We start from the raw sequence: 7773 nt of genomic DNA on the forward strand, positions 1-7773 counted from the left end.
TTCTTCCCAAAAAACCTCTTTCCAAAATACCAGAATTGAAGTTTGGGGGGAGGATCAGCTCTGCTTTCAACACAGCTCTTCAGTCATGTAGCCATTCTCCGTTCTGCCCCCACCCCTTCTGAGACATGCTTTCTGTAGAGCCCAGGCTGGCCTCAGTCCTAGTTGAGTCTTCCGAGTGCTGGGACAATGCGTACACGCCTCCACAGCAGCTACCCTTTTGTTCTCAGCACTGGTTCTTGGGGTTGGTGTAGGTAATGTGTACACATAGCTTACATCCTGTTTGAGAGTTGTACCATAATTGCTTTTTTTACTGCAGTTTATTGTTTGTAGAAGAGAGCAGAAGCAGGAGCTTGTAGAAGGTGATATCAGCAAGGCAAGAAACTGAGGTGAGCCTCAGCCAGCAGAGATACTTCTGGGTGGGATGAGGTGGTGGAAGGGGAGCAGCCAACTCTACATTTGGGCCTACCTTCAAGGCACAATTCTTTCTGGATTCCTCAGTCTCTTTATCTCCTTAGAGTTATTCTAGACATGGTGGTCACACACACTTTCTAGTAACTGAAACCACTGTTAGTTTTATTATTCCCTGTAGTGCTGGGGATAGGTTCAGGGGTTCACATGTTAGACGAGTGTTCTAACACTATGCTACACCCTCGGCTACCCTCCTTTTAAATTAATTTTTTAGCATTACTTTTTCCTCCATTCAAACTTTACCATATAGCCGGGCGGTAGTGGCACACGCCTTTAATCCCAGCACTCGGGAGGCAGAGTCAGGCTAATCTCTGTAGGCTCGAGACCAGCCTGGTCTACAAGAGCTAGTTCCAGGACAGGCTCCAAAACCAGAGAAACCCTGTCTCGAAAAACCAAAAAAAAAAAAAAAAACAAAAAAAACTTTACCATACAGTCCTCCCTATTCGCCACCAAATTCTGTTATTGTGTATACACACGCATGCGTACGCATATTCCTAAATATAACTCTCCTTCGAATCATAGTCTCTTTGTTGTGTGGATATATATACATAAAAGATGTGTGTCATCTTTATTCAGTTCATGTTTAGGCAATCTGTTGGTGAGACTTAATGGCTAAACATTTAAGAAAATACCATGTAAAACTGCCATCATGGAGCATTAAGGAGCCTAGTTTTTACAGATGCCTTTATTCCATGGAGAGCTTGAAACTTGTTACATACAACTAACAGTGAACCACTCACGCTACAAGTGACTGCTCTGACCAGAACTAGGATATTTTGTTAATACCCCAAGTTATTCTGGCTACTTTAAATCCCAGGACAGCTGAAGATCTGACCAAAGACTGCATCTGGATTCTTTTGCCAAAGATCACAAAGTTTAGCAGTACTGCCACCAGGGTAACTTCTCATTAACATCTCACCACACGCCTGGCCTGTTCACGTCACTCTGGTGGTAGCTAAAGTCCACTGGTCACAGATTTAGGGTCCTTGTGCTTAACTATCAAGGACCTTCAAGCTCTAAAAATTCACCAGAATGGTTTCAGTAAGGATTCTATGTTTTGATAGGTAGGCAGCAACCTGACCACACATAGCATTCCAAACTGCATAGAAATCAGAGGACAGAAGCCATGCAGTTAATGTGTAAGTTTGGTGTGTATGTTGACGTGTGTTCACGTGTGTTGTGGCAAAGACCAAGGCTGATGATATGGGTCTTCCTCCTCCTTACATAATGAGGCTTGCTGCTCATCCAGCTGGCCAGATGGTTTGGGTCACTTCCTGTCTTTTGTGTCCTGGGTGACTCGTGAGCCCTTGTGGCTGGGGATGAAGCTCGATGGTAGAGTAGAACACTTGCCCAGAATGCACAAGACCTGGAGCCAGCACTGTCTTCAGCACTTCAGTCCCCTCTGCCCCTCCCCCCGACAGTCCCAACAATGAGCCCACCAGGAGGCTCAGGGAGATGTTTAAAGTTTATGTGACAGTATTTCCAATAACACGAGCTGTGCTGATGTACCAATGACATGTCCCCCTCCAGGTGTTCTTAAAATCCTGTAAGCAAACTGATGGTGAAGGAGTCTGTCCACCCTGAGCTTCTAATTGTCATGGGAAAACGCAGCATGACTGCTCTAAGTCAAAGACTAGAGAGATATAACTTTGGGAAACATGGAGCTGGAAAGCGCTAGGAGAAAGACATTTGGGGACAACTGGACTGTATGTATGTGATAAGACAGTGTTAGTGTTAGAGTTCTTAGGTTCAACAGCTAGAATAACTGTACTGCCTGGGAATACAAAATATTTAGGAATGAAGCATGACAGCAGCTGACTTGAAATGATTCAGGAAAAAAAATTAAAATGCTAACTGTTGACTAAGCTAGTGACACTAATATTCTTTCAGCTGTCGAATCATCAAAAGTTGGGAGAATGTGTCAATATAAATTTGAAAAGGAATATACTGAGGACTTATAATCGGTTGTCCAGCAAGATCTCATGAACTGTGAGACTAGCCTGAGTGAACAAGCGCTGGGTGGGGTTGGTTGACTAGAAACAAATCTGTAGAATACGGAAAAGTGAAAATAAACACAGGCCTGTAATTCCAGCACTTGGGAGGAGGTGAGAGGATTAGAGGAGTCCAAGATCACCCTTGGCTGCACAGCACTCCGTCTCAAAACAAGGTGAAGAAGCAGCATGATCCCTTCTATAAATCATACGATGAAAAAAATAAAAGGTACTAAAGTATGAATAGTGGCCATTACCAAGACACATCAGAGAGATGAGTAGTTAACAAGTAAATTTTTAATTTTAATTCATTGTTAATAAATGCATGAAAGTATCATGCTGGGTGGTGGTGGTGCACACCTTTAATCCCAGCATTTGGGAGGTAGAAGCAGGTAGATCTCCTTGGTGAGTTCAAGGCCAGTCTGGTCTACAGAGCTAGTTCCACGACAGCTAGGGCTGTTACACAGAGAAACCATGTCTTGAAGAAAAAAAGAAAAAAAAAAAAGGAAAAAAAGAAAGTATCATAGAGGGTATGAACACTGACAAAAGTCCAGCCCAGGCTAAGAAGCTGGTGCCGTATGTAGCACCACATAGGAAGGGCAGCATACAATAGCAGGAGCAGTAGTGAATGGAAATCCAAGTGTGAACCTCAGCTACCTAAGTTCAAAGCCAACCATGGCAAAAAAAAAAAAAAAAAAAAAAAAAAAAAACCGGGCGGTGGTGGCGCACGCCTTTAATCCCAGCACTTGGGAGGCAGAGGCAGGCGGATCTCTGTGAGTTCGAGACCAGCCTGGTCTACAAGAGCTAGTTCCAGGACAGGCTCCAAAACCACAGAGAAACCCTGTCTCGAAAAACCAAAAACCAAAAAAAAAAAAAAAAGCCAACCATGGCTACATGAAGTCCAGTCTCAAAAATAAAATATAGTATTAAAAGTAGGCGAGACATCAGACTCTTGTTTAGGAAACTTGTGGTACAGGGACTAGATGGTCACCTGCAGTTAAAGAAGTGACCAGGGTTAGTCCACCAAAGGACCTCGTAGTCTAACTAAGGAACGTGTTAGCCACTGTGGGATTTTCTGAGGGCAGACACCTAGGGTGTACTGAAGAGGATGAACCTGATGGTTACCACAAGAGCTCATAAAGGAAAAAGATCGGAGATTGGGATAAAGTAACGGACGGAGAAAGTCTCTGACTAACTTGGTATCAATTGTTCACACAGGTGAGCTGCTATTGAAACTAGGAATAAAACGAGGGTCCAAGATTTTTAAGGGGTGTCATAATTCCCATTTGGGACATGGTGAATTTGAGGGACTCGTGGGATACACAAACAGGCAAACAAGATGAGCAAAAGAGTAAGAAAAATGCCATGCTGGAGCCAGGACTCACAGCTAAGGGCCTATGAGGTGCCTCCTCACTCTAGCAAGCGAGTTAAGGCTGACTGTGTTCCTGGGATGGGTCTTCATGTGCTGAAGCCTGCATGAATTCTGCTCCTTCAGCAATAGTGCAGCTGGGGTTGTAAGTAGACAGGGAAACAGACATACATCTATCACTTGAAATTCCCTTATCTAGTGCAGTATATATGACTTTGAGTTTTAGAAGTGATCATAAAGCCAAATGAGCAAATTTCAGACTTTTATTAATAAGTTCAATGAATAAATGCCAAGGTAAAGGTTTAAGCAAGCAATTCCCAACATGCATCAGTGAAATTAAGGAAGGGACAATCGAGCAAAATAGGCAGAACCACTTTTCTTAAGTCCTAACTAGTGAGGTGAATGGTTGCAGAATTCAGCATTGGGCAAATCTGGGTTCTGAATCATCTGGTTGGTTAAAGATGGGCATGTGATTGCTGGGCCTAAGTCCTTTAATGGCTGAAATAAGGGAACCGGGAGTGCTCACATGGCAGGAGCTGGATGTAGTATTTAGAATAAGTCCTATGAGAGAGCCCCCCAGAGGTCTTCCTCTCTGGCCGCCATTCTTCCCTTGAAGGCTGGAGCCCTAGAAAAGGTGTATTCAGGCAGCATTTTGTCACATAGCAAGAGGTCAAAGCCCTGTGAGATGGCCTGTCAGAGTGCTGTTATCTCTATAGAGTAACTGCTGAACAGTCAGTCTCACAATGAATGGGGCATCTTAGAAACTGAAGGGACAGTGTCTGGTCTGTGGAGGGCAAGAGTAACAGAATAATGCATCAACTGGTACTCTTGCCAGAACTCTGGGGACAAAAAAACCTCCTGTGGTGTTGCTAGAGGACAGGTTCCAGCTCCACAGAGATCACAGCAGAACCAGGCATTACATAGACACCCCTGACAACCTTACTGGAGTATTTGCATTGGGCTGGGTCTAACACTCTGGGTTTCCATTTTCAGTAAAAGAGCCCAAGTTGTTTGCCTAACTTACGTGAACAGAGTTTGTTATCAAGAACTATAGCAGTCCAGGTGGTGGTGGCAGCGTGTGCCTTTAATCCCAGCACTCAAGGCCAGCCTGGTCTACAGAGCAAGTTCCAGGACAGCCAGGACTGTTAGACAGAGAAACCCTGTCTCCAAAACAAAAAAAAAGCAAAAACTTCTATCAGTCTGTTTGTTTTGGGATATCTGTTCACACTGACACTCTTCCAGTAAAATTTAACCATGAATCAGGGGGCAGAGTTAGCAACTAGCTGACAAGAATTACCCATAGAGGTTTTGGAAGACCCAGGATACATACAGAGAGAAACACCAAGTCGTAGCCATAGATTTTGGAGTGAAACAGAAAAAGCTGTGGCCTTTTTGGATCCGGGAAATCGTGGAGGGGCAGAGTTAGCTGATTTTTACCACATAACTCTTTGCATCTATCAGGTTTTCACCCCAATACCTGACTCCAGAGTTTTAGCTACGAATAGAAAACAATATAAGCAAACGCTTCATCAGCCCTCAGTAGTTGACTAGTGGAGTCTAAGTCTCAGACGTGGATGTGACAGCACAGCCACAGTGATCGCTATGCAGACGGACCTGGCCTGAGGGGTAGAGGGAGAATCCCTGCTAAACACACCCAGACCAGAGGATCCCTAGCCATGGAAACCTGTAACATGAAGTAGAACAAGACTCGTAACCAAGCAGGACAGCGCATGGTGGCACACACCTATAGTCTCAGCGCTTGGGAGACAGAAGTAGAAATAGAATGAAGGAATAAGGCTACCCTCAGCTTCATAGTGAGTTTGAGGCCAGCCTGATCCACATAACTAGTTCTAGGCCAGCCAGAGCTCGAGTGAGTCCCTGTTTTAGAAAAAAGGAAAAGAAAAAAAAGTACATGAGTATTAAGAGGAAAAAATTCTACAAATTAGATATTATTGATATATTTTAGATGAGATAGTAGCATTCATACTTATTCCTAGGAGATATGTTTATGTAAACACAAGCAAGTGTCTCGATTTGCATGTCTCTCATCAGCACAATAATGTGGTCTGATTAGAAAGCACATGTGGACAATAACATAGCTAATGGTAAACCAAGTAAAAGGTATGAGGATGCTGAACAGATTAGGATATTTCAACTTTCTGTAAATTTGAAAACTTTCCAAATAAAAAGAGGGGCTGAAAGATGGCTCAGCAGGTGAAGACTTTTCCCGCATACACCTGATAACCTGAGTTGGCTTCCTAGAATCCAGTCAATGTGGAAAAACCAAGTCCACTAACTTGCCCTTTGACCTCCTCACATGAGCCCACATACATGCAATTAAAAAAAGTTTTAAGGTCAGAAAAATAAATAATTTAGATAAGGGCAGAAGGCATAAAAATGACAAGTTTGAGCCGGGCGGTGGTGGCGCACGCCTTTTTAATCCCAGCACTCGGGAGGCAGAGGCAGGCGGATCTCTGGGAGTTCAAAGCCAGCCTGGTCTACAAAAGCTAGTTCCAGGACAGGCACCAAAGCTACAGAGAAACCCTGTCTCGAAAAACCAAAAAAAAAAAAAAAAAAAAAAAAATGAGAAGTCTGAAAATTAGTGGAAAGATTGGGTGAACAAGAAAGTTGGAGAAAAAGCAAAACAGGTTGAAAATAAAAATGGCCTTGGTCAACTATGTCAAATAGACATGGCTAGGGTAGTGAGGTGAAAGAAAAGCAGCCTTGGCAGTTGTGTGGCAGAGGTCTCACAGCAGGAAGTAAAAGTGGGAAGAGACCTGTCTCTAGCTCTGAGGACTGTCTGTAGGGTCTCTACTGTGGAAACAGCTGTTAGCCAGATCTTGAAGAATCTATAGATGGGCTGGCAAGATGGCTCCGTGACTTACCCTGTTGCCAAACCTTTCCATCCTGGAAACTACATGGCAGGAGGGAAGAACCGACTTCCAAAAGCTGTCCTCTAATCTCCACATGTGATATGTGTGCACACACAAAACTGTAATAAAACTTTTAATAGAAATCTAAGACCGTGAAGCTGGACATTACAGCATATGCCTATAATCCTTTAGGAGGGTAAGGTGGGAGAAAGTTTCAGGCCAGCCTATACCACCTAGCAAGACCCTATCTTGAAAGAAAGAAAGAAAGAAAGAAAGAAAGAAAGAAAGAAAGAAAGAAAGAAAGAAAGAAAGAAAGAAAGAAAAGGAAATTACTTTTCAGTGTTGCTTCAGAAGTAGGAGGTATTAGAAAAATGGGAGACCAGAACCGTCAGGAATACTTGCCCAATGGAGGGAAGGGGAAAATGTCTAACACGGGAGTGACCGAGTGGACTATGCCACATCCTGACAAACTGTCATCCTTAATGCCAAGAATTCTGGTCTTATCCTATTTCTGGAAATAGTTTTCTTCCTTCTCCTCTCTGTATAGCATGTGGCTCCTCTCTGTTTCCACTGTTTTTTTTTTTTTTTTTAAAAAAACAAAAAACCAAAAAAACCTGTCTTTGCAGGCTGGTAGTGATGGCACATGACTTTAATCCCAGCACTTGGGAGGCAAAGGCAGGCAGATCTCTGTTTGTTCGAGGCCAGCCTGGTCTATAGAGCGAGTTCCAGGACAGGTTCCAAATTTACACAGAGAAATCTGTCTTAAAAAAAACAAAACAAAACAAAACAAAAAAAGCCAGAGAGGCAGCTTCCCCTAACTGGAGGCATGCATGGCGGAGGGCTGCCCTAGCAAAAGAATAGCTGATTAGCAAGCTCATTAGTCTGATATTTTCAGACTCAATCACATCTCTTTGCCAGCTGTTTCAGAAAATAAACTTGTATATATTACTGAGAATCATACAAGTCAGACCACAGCTGACAGAGGACAGCTCTGGGCCCTGTTCTAAATGTTGCTAGTCCCAAGAACAGATTAGGCGCATGAAGAATTGGAAGGAAAGAGACGCAATTAATT

Source organism: Chionomys nivalis, chromosome 8 (assembly GCF_950005125.1).
Source record: "Chionomys nivalis chromosome 8, mChiNiv1.1, whole genome shotgun sequence".
In the NCBI taxonomy this organism is placed as follows: Eukaryota; Metazoa; Chordata; class Mammalia; order Rodentia; family Cricetidae; genus Chionomys; species Chionomys nivalis.